The 14,557-nt window shown below is 39.8% G+C and overlaps 1 pseudogene across 1 annotated transcript; it reads left to right on the top strand.

Annotated features, from left to right (window-relative positions):
* Window positions 1-8,624: 8,624 nt before the first annotated feature.
* LOC307194167 (transcription initiation factor IIA subunit 2-like) lies at window positions 8,625-11,096 on the top strand (annotated as a pseudogene). Its single transcript has one exon. The product of its transcript is annotated as a transcription initiation factor IIA subunit 2-like (transcript).
* Window positions 11,097-14,557: the final 3,461 nt, after the last annotated feature.

Below are 14,557 nucleotides of genomic sequence, written 5' to 3' on the forward strand. Positions count from 1 at the left end.
ACTGGGATGATGGAAACTTACCTTTTATTCTCTTTTCCCCGATATTCTTCCCCTCCCAATGTTTTATAGTTTATTAGAACCACCAAAATTTCTGAAGCTTTGGTGCTAAACTTTGCAATTAGTTTTCTTCCACCCTTAAGAGTCAGGGTCCCTGGACTCACACCCAGCTGCAGCGGAGTGAGTGGAAAGCCAGAGGAGTTAAGACAAGGGTTTCTAGAATTGGGCTGCTTAGTTCAAAATCTGGTTCTGCCACGTACTAGCCATGAGAGTTTGCGCAGGTTCCTTAATCTCTTTGCCGCGGTTTTCTCATCTGTCACGTGGGGACAGTAATGCTCCCTACCTTATCAAAAAGTGTGAGGGTTTACATGTAAAACACTTGATAAGCACAAAAGAATGTTCTGACGATAATAATTGTTACTGCTAATTAATGGGACTCCAGAAAAATAAGGGTGAGTCTTCTAGGGGAAGAGTTTGGCTTACATCTCTTCCTAGGTCCAGAACATCTTCAGTTATTATAGTGTTTCTCCAGTTGTGGGTTGGATCTTATTAATGGTTTATGAAATCAGTTTAACTGGGTCTCAACTAGGCTAAGAGAAAAGAAAATGGCAGTATATATGGCAGGTATTAAGGGCAGTACTGTTTTATAACACTTTTGTTTCTATTAGTGGTGTATACGTATATGTTATATATTGTGTATGTTTGCTTACATACTTAGATGTGTCTATTGACATATATACTCAGAGAAGTTATTCTGAATCACAAAGTAAAATATATGAATTCAACCGCAGTCAAAAAAAAAAACAAAACATGAGACTAAAAACACAAATTGAAAAGAATTGCTTGTTGCAACCCTGTGACTCCTCTACAGCATGGCTTATATACTGAGCTCTTTCAAAATATATGGTTTTAGAATATGATTAGGAAAGTCATAAATGCAGCCAACAAGGGAAGAAAGAAATCGTTGAAATGACTTACAGGGCAAAGAGGACAAAAATGATTCGGCCTCTATAAAATGTAAATCATGAAAGCTCATTCTTTGCAAAGTAGATACATGCAAAGGGTTAATATCCTTACTCTGTAAAGGACACTCACAAGGCACGTGAATAGTTAATTCATAAAACAAGTGAATAGCAAACATGCATATAAAAATATCTTCAGGCTCATGTATTGCTAACGAGGAAAACAGTGAAATTATTTTTTTCACATATCAAATTAACAGTTTTGTTTCATGGTAATACCCAGTGTAGAGAAAGTTATAGGCAATTAAATACCTCCACACAAGACTAGTGAGAATAAAGATTGGTGCAGCTTCTCTGAGGGAGCTGTCTCGTAATTTGGTTGCAAACGTCATAAAAATATTTATACCCTTTGAATTGATAATTCTACCTGAAAGAATTTATCGTAGGCTATAATAAAGCAAGTGAATGAGTATTTAGCAGTCAGATATTCATTACAGGAATATTAAGGTAAAAAAATGGAAGATAAAAAGTATTTTTCAAAAAAGACATTTGATAAAATAAACTTTGGTTTACTGATACCATGGAATAAGAGATAGTCAATGATGCTGTGGCTGGCTCCTGGGATAATTCCCCTAGGAATTTCCTGTGTGAGCCTGGTGCCCACAAGCACATCCCACCTTGAGAGGAGGCTTGCTTTCTCTGGGCACCAGACTTCTCTTAAATTATTTAGTGATTTAGACCTTAAGCGTGCAACTTTGCCAAAGTACAACAGATTGAACTTAGGCGTAAGTGCTAAGCTGAATAATAAGGATGTGACTGGCTTTTGGTAACATATAATGTGGAAGAAATTACAGGGTACTTATACCTGGGCCAAGTAGCCCACGCCTGCCCTGCTGTTCTCCCTAAGAGCCCTGACCACACCCAGGTAAGCTTTGGCCTCCCTCCCAGGTAAAACCTGAGGCAAAGCTCAAGCATTCCAGACTGTGTGTTGTTGTCAAACCCGCTGTCCTTCCACTGCCTGGGCCAGGTGGACCCAGTGCTATGAACCAGGGCCTGCAGGTACTTGCAGCCATCAGGATGCTGCCCAGCCGCTTCCCTGCAGTCAACTGGGAACTGTGGGAGTAGTAGCAGTTGCTCTCTCCTGGTCAGAAACCCAGGGGTGGGGATGGCTTGGGGCTCCATTTACTCTTTCCTTTTCTCTTCCTCATATCTATTGAGTCTAGCTCACTGGGTAGGATTTCAAAAAAAATGCTTTTACTCCTGCTTTTGGAATGAGGAAATTAGCATTTAATCAGACTGTAACATATGGAAATATGGCTAACAACGTGACAAGTGAAAAAAGCAGCCGTGATACAATATTATGTACATTTTAGTAGTATTTTGGGGAAAACAGTATGTATGTACTTATGGATTCATGTACATTGAAAATAGATTGAAAAGAACAATATATATCCCACAAAGTTAGCAGTATTTTTTTTTTTTCTGATTGGGAGAATTCAAATGATTTCTCCTTTCAGTTTATCTCCAGTTTATAATTTTCCTTGAATGTGCCTATATTACTTTAATAAGGAAGACAAAGAACCTTTCTGTCATTGCTCTTGTCGTGTTCACTGCTGCCCAGGTCCTAGAATGATGTCTAGTGTATAGTAGCCTTTCAATAAATATCTGTTGGATGAGTGAATGAATGTTGAAGGTCATTGCTTCCATTGGGAAGAGACAGCAGTAAAGAAGGCTTTTAATTCACTGTTCCCATCAGATTCTTCCAATATCTTTGGCTTGTTAGGTCACAGGTTAGAGTTTTGTTAGCATAGGTTAAAAAACATAATTCAAGTCTTTTTCAAAATCACCTATGGCTTTGGACTGCCTGTTGTGTGTTCTCTTCCCTCCAGTACAGGTGGTTTTTGTCTGCTCACCCAAGAGGGCTCACTACACCCCAGCTAACCCAGTCAGCCTTCCCCTGGGGGTTAAGGGCCATGCATGTGACCAAGAACTTGGTCCTTGTTCAACCCAAGTCTGGCCAAAAGAGAGAGAAAAAACAATTTATCCTTGGACCATAGCTATCTACATATTCAGTGCCCTTAGACACTGGGGTGGTGCGCGGTGGCGGAGAGGCGGGACTCACCATTCGTCCTCCAGGAATGCTGAATAGCCCTTCATACATTCAGTTCACTTTGGGGTGAATTTCTGTCCTTACTAATGAGCCTCCCACTTCACTGTGGGAGTCAAGTGCAAAGGAAGAACTAAATCTGGTTTTATTCAAGTTACATAGTTAATTCTGGTACTGTCATTGGTTTCCAAATTTTAAGCATGGCCTGTGTTTGTCAACGGAATTAAAAGTGAGGGTAGGGGTTGATGACATAGTGGCTGTAAGAATCTTGTTCCCTGTCCTTCTTCATGGGGTTGTCCTGAAGAATGAATTCACTGAAGTACCAGGTGCAAGGTTAGGAATGTGGTTAGTGATGAGCAAATGGAAGTCCCCTGTCCTCTGTCCCTTCACAGCCCCCCACGCTGGGGGCTTTCCTTTGGAGGCTGGGTAGCTCGTTATTTCCAGCTGGTGTGGGAATTGAGCTCTGGAGATGGGTTGATCAAAACGTGGATTGTTGTGACCAAAAGAGCACAGCTCTGTACCTCATTAACTATCTTCGTGGCATTTTGTCTTTCTGTCTCCTTCAGGCCACCCTCTGTTCACGCCCCTCCCCGAGACTGCGGCTGCTGAATCTAAAGTTTTCACAGTACCATGCGGCTTGTGGGAACTGAATAAATTTCTTCAAGATCTAACATAAAAATAAGTCCTGGCCCCAAGCCCAAAAGAAGTCACTGGGAACCCAATCAGAACTGGGCAACAAGCCCAGACTCAGGCTAATGAGACGTTTACATTCTAGGCCTTTCCTTTCAGTTTGGTCCTCGTGTGTGAGGAAACCCAGAGCGTACTGCAGGCAGAGGTCAGTGCTTCCAGCTCGTGCCATGGCTTCCTGAGGTCGAGCAGGAACAGTAGTAAAACACCCCGAAGCCCAACACATTCAATAAATGACAGATCCTCAGCCCCAAGCAATTACTTCTGTACCTGATTTTTTTTTTTTTTAATTACCTGGGTTTTTGTTTTTTTTTTTAATTTTTATTTTATACTGGACCGTAGTTGATTTACAATGTTGTATTTCAGGTGTACGGCACAGTGGTTCAGTTGTACATATACATATATTTATTCTTTTTCAAATTCTTTTCCCATTTAGGTTATTACAGAATATTGAACAGAGTTCCCTGTGCTATACAGTAGGTCCTTGTTGGTTATCTCTTTTATATATAGTAGTGTGTACATGTCAATCCCAGACTCCCAATTTATCCTCCCCCTACCACCTTTCCCCTTTGGTCACCGTAAGTTTGTTTTCTAAGTTTGTGAGTCTGTTTCCGTTTTGTGAGTAAGTTCAATTGTATCTTTTTTTTTTTTTTTTAGATTCTGCCTATGCGTGATATCATCATGTGTTTTTCATTTAAATCCTCTTCTGAGTCTTTGCATCTTTTACCTACGTTCAATCTGTTTACTACTAAAGTCTAATCTTTTACTCTGAGAGGAGGTGGAAATAGGCAAAGGAAATGCAATCTCATTTCTTTCAGTATTTGTGGGAATACTTGGTCCTTGGTTCAATATCTGTTGGAGTTTTAGGAGAGCATTTTAATCTATCAGGTTCAGGAAAGTTTAAAAGGGACCCCCAAAAGAATTTGGAGTTGGAAAACAAGATAGGAGGACACTAAAGGCATGGTGATCATTTTGTTTGGAGAATAGTATTGGCTTTCTAATCAAAGGAGAATGGCTAGTAACAGGTAGTTGGCTGACCATTAATGCATAGGAAGGACAAGAGGGTAAGGACTCATGTTCACTTAAAAGAAGCATTTTTCTCTTAGGTGAAAGTTGTTGGATGTTAGTGTGGCAGAATGTGGTATTTCTTCTAAAATAGGAAAGCAGTTTGTGTAATTTGTGCCAGTGTGCAGAGGGGAGAACCAGATGGCTTTGCCAGGAAACTTTCAGGTCTTTACTAGAATAGGGAGAGGAAAAAAGGGAGGCAAACACAGTGACTCACGAGATGGAGAATCATTGTTTCAAACCAGGGCTGAAGAAACGAAGTTAAATTTCATTTCCAGAAATTTTGTGTTTCCAGATTTGGGAATTACTTTTCAGTAATGGCTCCTAATGATCTAGTATTAGAATCTCATTTTTATTTTTTCAAGCACAACTTCAGAGGTGACAAGAAAAATAACCGCAAACTTGGAAATAAGGGAAAAATAGGACAGCATGTCCCATCAGTGTTACACTGGGGAAATGTTTAAAAGGCCACCAAGGATTATATAATTAACCAAGGAAAAGTACCTTTTGTTTAACACACAACTTACTGCCAACAAGGCCTAGACTCCATGGGGTTATATGTTGATTTGTAGATTTATGTCTGGTAGAAAGATATCTCCAAAGATTATCCAGTAGGACATTAACCAGTTTTGTATTTAACGTAGCAATTTTGTTCAGACATTCTCTTTCACAAATTTCTACAAATACACAGGTTCTCAAAAGCCCTGGGAAACAGCTTTAACATTCCACTGGCTCCCCCATCAATGAGTTGAATATGAGTTAACACGTGTTCATTCTATATTTGTATGAATCATGTTTTAACTATTTAAAAGTTGCTCTTTGACAGCGGAATTTGATCTCTTATTGTTTACTGAGTAAGGTTTCTCACAGTAACTTCTCTACTGCTCTTTGATTAATGCTGAATGGAGTCATGATTTTACCAACATTTATTTTGGTGGAGGCGTCATGTGTAATCCCACCTGTATCCTTCAAAAGCATTTGTAAACCACCAACGACGAAACTCTTTCCTTATGTCAGTCAGTGTGCAAAGGCTGTCCTCGTTCTTAAAGGAAGTTAGAACGAATGAGAATTCATCACAGCAATCTAAGAATTTTATCTAAATGGAAGAAAAATCAGTGTTTAATGTAGTTCAGTACTGATTGTCAATAAGCAAATCTTGTACATATACAATTTTTGCTGGCTTTTGTGTTAAAAGTTTTATCTACCCGTATAAACAGTTTGTGGAAGACTGAATTGGTTTGAGAGGAAAATCAGCTCTTTAAAAAAGAAAATAACCTAAACCACAAACAGTTGAATGCAGCCAGAATTGGTTGTTCATTGCCTGAATGAATTTGACCTCTCATCCTTGAATAATGAGCCACTTGAATTTAACTACTTTTTGGTGTGCTATACAGTTGCATCTTTGAAATTTAGGGGATGCGGAATGATCTCAAATAATTTTAATTGCTTATAAAGAAAAACAGGCATGAGAAACTGTGCCACTTTAAATGCAGCAGAGACACAGATCTGGGACTGTAGCAACTCTATCTGTCTCTTCCGTTCAGACAGGTAAGATCTCTTTATAGAAATAAGTACCTGATACCCAGAAAGGAAATACATTTGTGCTTGTTATATGAACCTGTCTGGAAGCTAGAAATAAAACTCATGACAAATGAGCTTCGAAAGTTTATCTTAATGTTTCAATATTTTAAATCAGAACAATTTTTATAAACATAGAAATATATATTTCTTTAGAATACTCATTCTGCAGTTAAGTCCTTCCGTTCTTGCTTAGAGGTTCGCATAAATGGATTGCCAGGAAGTTTTTTCTTATTGAGGGCAGTGGGTAATGATAGAAAGTAACAAGTGGGTTGAGTTTGGCTTAGAAAGTGGTATTCACCACTTTTGCTCCCCAATCTATTTTGTGTGTGGCGTGGCCTTTATTTAAAGTTGGGGTAAGAAAAAAAAGTTGGGGTAAGCATTATGCCCCTCATTGTACTAGCTCCTTTAGCAACTTGTTTCCAATGGAGTATCAACCAGTATTTGAAAGAAGAGAGAATGTACATGTTAAAAATCTAAGAGCAAGAGGGAAATCCTATACGTACTCCTATGAATGACAAATTAGAGTTGGTTAAAAAAGTAAAAAGGTAGAATGGAGATACATAATTTTTTTTAACATGATTTCACTAACCAATATGGCAGTTATCGGTATTTTTAAGGCTGACATCCCTGGTATTGCAAGTTTTCAGGCATCTAATAGGTAACAATTTCAAACGGACAAACAGATTTACAAAACTGTTTTAAACTGTTGTCAAAAGCTCCCTAAAGATAAAGGTGTTTATTATTTGTTTCCTTTTTGACTAGTAAGGAACTGTAAATAAGTATAATGAAAAACCTTTGATCTTAATGAAATATCTTCAATTAAAACAAAAATTGGGGTTTGAAATGGTTGAAACCAGTTTCTAGAGTCATTCCTACCACCAGCCACCCCTGGGGTTTTGGTGTTCTCTTGATCTTCACAATAGGGGCTACGTAAAACCCATTGATAATGGTTTCTCTACCCGCCTTTAGGGCTGCCTATGGCTACAAGAAAGTTCTACTAGTCCTGCAGGGGTTATCTGATGTTAGCCGAGAGGCTTGGTTATCTTAAACAAGCAATGTTTACATAGTTTTTTACTGAGGCTTCTCATCCAGCTTTGATCTATTTGGGAAAAATAGAAATGATGATCTGAGAACTATTGACTCCTAGGACTCATGAAAGTTGGTCAGGTTTTGTTTTTGTTTTTGACAACTACTATTCGGAAAAAAAAAATCAACAGCAATATATATTCCTAGCTGAATATACAGAAAATAATAAAGACCCATAAGGGCTCAAAGTTAATCCACAAAGCTAGATTCTACCATCAGCCAAAGATGCCCCTGTTTCTCTTTTGTTCAGCAACTTTGAGGAGGAGGTTTCTGTTACTTGCAGCCAAAACCGAACTGATAAGTATTCTTAAAACCTTTCCCCCAGATTCATTTTTCTAATTAATAAAATGACACTAAATTCTAAATAGAAAAATAATGATATGGATAAATTATAGTTCTCATCCCTTTAGATGTTTCAGTATTTTGTTCATGTCGAATCATGTGGCCTGTAACTGGTACCTTTTAAAAAAATCAGCTGGCTCTATTTTCCTGTGGGTAGGCAGATAAATCTTCAACTTAGAACACTTTTTACTAAAGGAAAAAAAATTTTGTTTACATTTTCTTGAAGTCATTCTTTGTGTGGTACACAAATTATTTAAAGATGACTTTCCCACAGTAGAACTAGCCAGCTTAATTCCTCAGGTAAAGACTTAGGAATGGCTTAAGATTGTTTTGAGTTTTCCTCAGAAAAGGCACCTTTAGCAAGCTCAGTGTCAGAAACTTGATGAATGTAATCACGGTCATCCTGAAGTAACGGTCCCAAATGACCAGAAATTGCTCTTTTCTATGAAAGAATATAGGGGCTCCCAACAGAAGTAACATAGCTCAAAGCATCTGGGGAGGAGTCTGGACATTTCAGAAGTTTTCAGCCTTAGGATTTAACAGGTGGAACAGCGGATAGTTTGTGTTGCTTGGTATACCTGGTAGAAAGGTTTGCAGCTCAGCTCTGGCCCACACAGAACTGTCCAGCGGTAGAAAGAGCTGTGAGGCAAAGTTTGTTTCCGTCTTCGCCCTGATTGACTAGCGTTGCAGTTAAACTCATGGACCCTGGAGTCAGACTGTCTGAGTTCAAATCCTGACTCTACGCTTGCTAGCTGTACGACCTTGGACACGATGCTTAAACGTTTTGTGCTTCAGTTAACCTACCTGCAAACTAGAGATATCAGTAGACTTTACTATTGTGTGAATTAATCGACTTAATATGCATAAAGAACTTAGAAAAAGTGGCTGGTGCTGGTGTGCATGTAATAAATGTTAGCTGTTATTATTTTCATAATTGTTCCTATGTATGTACTTTTACATTCATTTTGTGTGTGTAACAATCACCTATCTAGTCCTAACAGTACATTCAGAAACATGAAATAAGTCAGGAAGAATTTTAAGGATGGAGAAACCTTCCCAATACTCTGAAATCTAATTACTCAAGTGCTGTCGACTTCAGACTCACAAATTACCTGATAAGCAAAGTGAGGGAAAATTGCTGTTTAGAGAGCAAAGGCTAGGGTTTTTCTCATAAAGCACAAGGAGGATTAATTGATGAAACACTAGAAGAGGAAAACACCTAGTTCTTAATTGACATGGGTTTTGTTTCTTTTATGGGGTGGATCTAAGGCATTCCAAGTTCTCTGTATACCCAGGCAAAGCTTCCTCTTTCTCCTGCCTATTCCCTTCCCTGAAATCCTTTCTTTATTCCTACTCATCCTTTAGGTTTCAGCTTGGATATTATGTCCCCTGAGAAGACCCCCTTCCCTCTTGAGCTCTGGTAGGAACCTGTTCTCCCACCCCGCAATTATAGCACTTAGCATATGCTGCATTGGAACCAATAGTTAACTTGTCAGCCTCTCCCATTGGACCACAGATCCCTGAGAACAGAAAAATGATCTATTTTGTTTATTATTGTCACCTTGGCACCCAGCACAGCACTTTATTGGTGCATGCTCCATAGAATTTTGTCGTGTTATGTAGGACATCCCAAGACCTCTAAACTTTGGTGCTGGTGGCTCTCATTAGCTTTGCATGTTAGTAACTGTGGACGCTGACGGAACTGGGTGAATCTAAGGCTTTTCTGGACACATTTTCATGTGCAGGGTATATAGGAAGGATGGATTAGGGTTCTGGAATTCCCGAGGCAATGGGAATGTGCTTCAGTTTCTACTTACTTTGCTTCCTTCCTCCTCCCTGCTTCAATCTTCAAATTGAATCTTTAATCCTAAAAAAAAAAAAAGAAAAAAGTCATCCCTGATAAATATACTGCAGGGATGGGACAAGATCTACAGTAGGCATTAAGATGGGAAAGAGGCCAGTCACTTTCCTGTTTACTTTTTGTGCCATCACAGAATACAGCCATATTTGTTTTTCAGTTGAAAGGTCAAGGCGGAGCCTTTATCTGTGAATGAACGGGTTGCTGTTTCCTTTTCCTTTTTTCTGGCATTAGGCTACTCTGAGACTTCCTCCAAAGGTTTATGAGCATCTTTGCTCTAGTGGATGACGTGGGGTTAAACTTCCTTTTGGAGGAGATAAACCTTTCCTGAGTCAGTCAAAGGCTTCTTGTTATTCAGATTCCTTTGTAAGTGTGGCAGGTTAACCGGCTGTGGCCTCTTCTATCATCTCATCTGCCTGTTTATCTTACTTGTTCATTTCTCTCTGCCAATAAGGATAGGAACTGGTCAGACTGTGTGTACAGTATATGCAAAATGATGTTGTTTTGTCCAAGGAGGAGCCCTTTACCTTTTTGCTACTTGAATAAGAAGAAAAGGTCTATTAAGATTGTGTGGGTCAGTGACTTGACAGATATCAATGCAAGCCTGAATAAGAAAAAGGATTTCTCCCTCCTAAGCCATGGCATATCCGTTGTACAGAAATACCACTTTGGGAAACAGTCTTCAGGAGAGCCTCGATGAGCTTACACAGTCTCAACAGATTACCCCCCCGCCTTGCCCTTCAAGTTCTACTTCAGTTTGATAAGGCTATAAATTCAGCATGGGCACAGAGGGTCAGGAACAGTCAATTTCAGGGGCTCTCTAAATACGTACAGATTCTGTGATAATGTGTGGACTTTTGTATTGAATGATGTTGAATTCGGAGAGGTGACAGAACTTACTAAAGTGGATAAAGTGAAAATTGTAGGCTGTGATGGTAAAAATACTGGCTCCAATACTACAGAATGAATAGGAAAAAAAAAATGGCTTTTTAATGCTATCCCGTTATTGTTCATCGCTTTTTGAAGAGAAGAAAGAAGAGATTTTTTAAAAATTTATTCCGGCATTGCAGAAGTGACTGCACTGTGCCGTACTATCAGAGAGTTCCAGTAGAAAGAAGCTTATAACTCTGTACCTTCTTACGTTACCTTTATTATACAGCATGAAGAAACAAAACTTTTTTTTTTTTTTTTTTTGCCGCACGCGGGCCTCTCACTGTTGTGGCCTCTCCCGTTGCGGAGCACAGGCTCCGGACGCGCAGGCTCAGCGGCCACGGCTCACGGGCCCAGCCGCTCTGCGGCATGTGGGATCCTCCCGGACCCGGGCACGAACCCGTGTCCCCTGCATGGGCAGGCGGACACTCAACGACTGCGCCACCAGGGAAGCCCCAGAACTTCGTTTTACGACAAATCAAACATTGTGGCCTTCCTAAGACCATTCTTTAATAAATTCATTTTTAAACTCAAAAAAAAAAAAAAAGGTTTGTGCTAGGTAATGATTATATGCCTCTATCTCTTTTAATTCCTGCTTTGAAAAGGAAGTGACTCATACGCTAGATAAACTGGACTTGAAAGAATGTCTAGCTTATGCAAAGCTCTTATTTACATACTAGTCTCTTTCATTCACAGGGAAATAGGGACTCGAGGACTTTGGGAGTTCCTCCCTTTTCTGTTTTCTGATAGGCAGTGACCTAAATGATCTCTGGAAGTTTGTTGTTGTTGTCAGTTTTCCCATTTTTTTTCCTGCCCTTAACGTGTCCCTGATGCAGCCTTTCCTTTCTCTGTTGAAAATATGAATTACATGAATGTGAGAGCAGAGACCAGAGAGATACTATAAAAATTTCTTCTGTCTTACATTCCTAACTCCTCAAAGCCTCAGATCCTTCATCACTAGTAGCTCAAGTCTGTCTACATGGGGCTTCATCTACTCCCTTCCTGACTTCCAGGGTTTAGTAAAGCAGTTTAGAGTACAGGTTAGAAGCGTGTGCCTTAGAGTCAGCTAGACCTGGACTGGTTTCATATTAGCTGGTAGTCTTGGAAAAGTCATTTAACCTCTTACCCTGTTTCCTCACCTGTTAAATGGGACTCCTAGTAATACCTGGATCACAGGACTACTGTGATGGTGACATGAGAATTTATGTAAAGCACATGACAGTATGTGGCCAGTGGTAAACTCACTCAGTATTTGAGATTAATAAGAATTTTATTTGTAAGCTTAGTCTTTAATTCTCTCACATTCTTTTTTTTTAATGTCTTTTCTAAATCATGTCTTCAATTAATTAATTTATTTATTTTATTTATTTTTATTTTTGGCCGTGTTGGGTCTTTGTTGCTGTGCACAGGCTTTCTCTAGTTGCGGCGAGCGGGGGCTACTCTTCGTTGCGGTGCGAGGGCTTCTCATTGCAGTGGCTTCTCTTGTGGTGGACCATGGGCTCTAGGCGTGCGGGCTTCAGTAGTTGTGGCTCGTGGGCTCTATAGCGCAGGCTCAGTACTTGTGGCGCACGGGCTTAGTTGCTCCGTGGCGTGTGGGATCTTCCCAGACCAGGGCTCGAACCCGTGTCCCCTGCATTGGCAGGTGGATTCTTAACCACTGTACCACCAGGGAAGTCTTCAATTTAAACCACTATTTTATTTCTCAGTCTTTGTTGAATAAATGAATCAACAGTGACTGAATGATAGTGGTCTATGTTCCCAATGATAAGAGCCAACTATATTCTCAAAAATTCTCATTTGTTCCTGAGATTCCTAGGCGGGCAGATCAATTGCAGGGTGAGGAGTTTATTCTGCCCAGTTACGGAGTTACAGGGGTTCCTAGAGGCCTGATTCCTCGCCCTGCTCCCTGGCTTATGAACCGGAGATGACCTCAGGCTGGTGTGATCCAGATCAACTCCCATTTGAGCCAGGTCCCAGCCAGACAGCAACAGGGCAGGGCACTAGGCAAACAATCCTCTCTTGTTTTCCCCTCCCTTAAAATATCCTTTCGTACACTCATAGATAGTTATTAACTTGACCACAGCTCATATATTAGTTCAGGTATAAATGGCTAAAGAAGGAGTGAACTCATTTGAGTTTTTTCTCGTAGCTTCCACTTTTAACTCCTTTAATATTTCTTTTGCTCTATGAATATTGCTCTGGTGCATATTCATTGGTTTGTTTTTTCCATGCCATTCTCCCACTCCCAACTAACCAGCTAACCAGTGGTAAGTAGAAACTTGAAGGCTTTAAGTTAAAGAGTTAGTGACATGGGACTTCCCTGGTGATGCAGTGGTTAAGAATCTGCCTGCCAATACAGGGGACACGGGTTCAATCCCTGGCCCTGGAAGATCCCACATGCTGCAGAGCAAGTAAGCCCGTGCGTCACAACTGTTGAGCCTGCGCTCTAGAACCTGCGCTCTAGAGCCCGCGAGCTACAACTACTAAGCCTGCGCACCACAACTACTGAAGCCCGCACACCTAGAGCCCGTGCTCCGCAACAGGAGGAGACACCGCAATGAGAAGCCTGCGCACCACAACGAAGAGTAGCCCCGGCTCGCCGCAACTTGAGAAAGCCCGCGCACAGCAACGAAGACCCAACGCAGCCAAAAATAAATAATAAATAAATAAATAATTTTATATAAAAAAAAAAGTTAGTGCCATAGTCCTTACATTCATGTACTCAACAACTATTTGGAGCATCTTCTGTGGTCCAGGCACTGTCTTCAATGTTGGGTGTATATTAATTTTTTTAAAAAGAGAGACATGGACCTTATCGTTACAGAACTTATAACTGAGCCTCATCATTATGGGAGATTTTAGTGTTCTTTTAGGACCCATCCAGCACCCAACCTCACACTTTTATAACTGTCTTAATTCTATTTGACTTTCACCTCCATCCCACTTCAGCCATCCTTTTACATAGGCACTTCATAGGCATTTACAATTACACTTGACCTTGTCATCGCCCAGAGCTGAAATCTTAAACTCCATAGACTGGCTTGCTAACCACAGGCTTACAATTCTTCCAGCTTTCTCACCTCCATTTTCCAGCCATGCATTTTCTTCAAGACTTCCGGTTCCTTTTTGTCCCTATCATGTCAGTCACTTCCATATTTTCACATACTTCCTATCCAGCCTAGACAGGATGATGGCTTAATGCTTCACTTTTTCTCTAGTCAATACCATCGTATCCCTTCTGCTGTCATATTCTTCAAGATCCTTACCCTGTTCCAATGCAACTTCTTCACTTTCACATCTAGCCTTCTGAAGGCTGCTAGGAAAAAAAGTCACTCAGCTTTGTTGCAACAAATTGATTGTGTTCAACTTTAGGCAGACTTACAATGCTGCATATTAATCTTTCTATGTGTCTTGGGTTATCACTTTCATTCCCCACAATTGCCTTATTTTTTTCTTCTGGCGTTTAAAAGTATGTATTTTTGGTTTAAAAACATTTTTATTATGGAAAATTGCAAACATTTGTAAAAGCATAGAGAATAGTGTCCTAAACCTCCACATATCTGTTACTCAGCTCGTGACCAGTCTTGTTCCATTCTGGCCTCTATCCCACCACCAAATTATTTTAAATCAAATCTTTGACATCATATTATTTTATCTGTGAATACAGTACATACTCTAAAAGATAAGGACACTTTAAAAAACTAAGCACAATAGCATTATCTCAGTAAAAAGTTAATAGTCATTTTCTAATACCACTAGACATACATACAGGCAGTTTTCACATTTCTTTGTTGCCTTTTGACTTTTTAAAAAAAGTTTGTTTGAATTAGGATCCAAATAAGGTCAATATTTTGTGATTGGTTGACATGTCTGGTAAGTCTCTTTTAAGGTAAAGTTTCTTCCTCCTTTTCTCTTTATATACATATACGTATAGTTTTTGTT

This window comes from Stenella coeruleoalba (assembly GCF_951394435.1).
Source record: "Stenella coeruleoalba genome assembly, chromosome: 11".
Classification (NCBI taxonomy): Eukaryota; Metazoa; Chordata; class Mammalia; order Artiodactyla; family Delphinidae; genus Stenella; species Stenella coeruleoalba.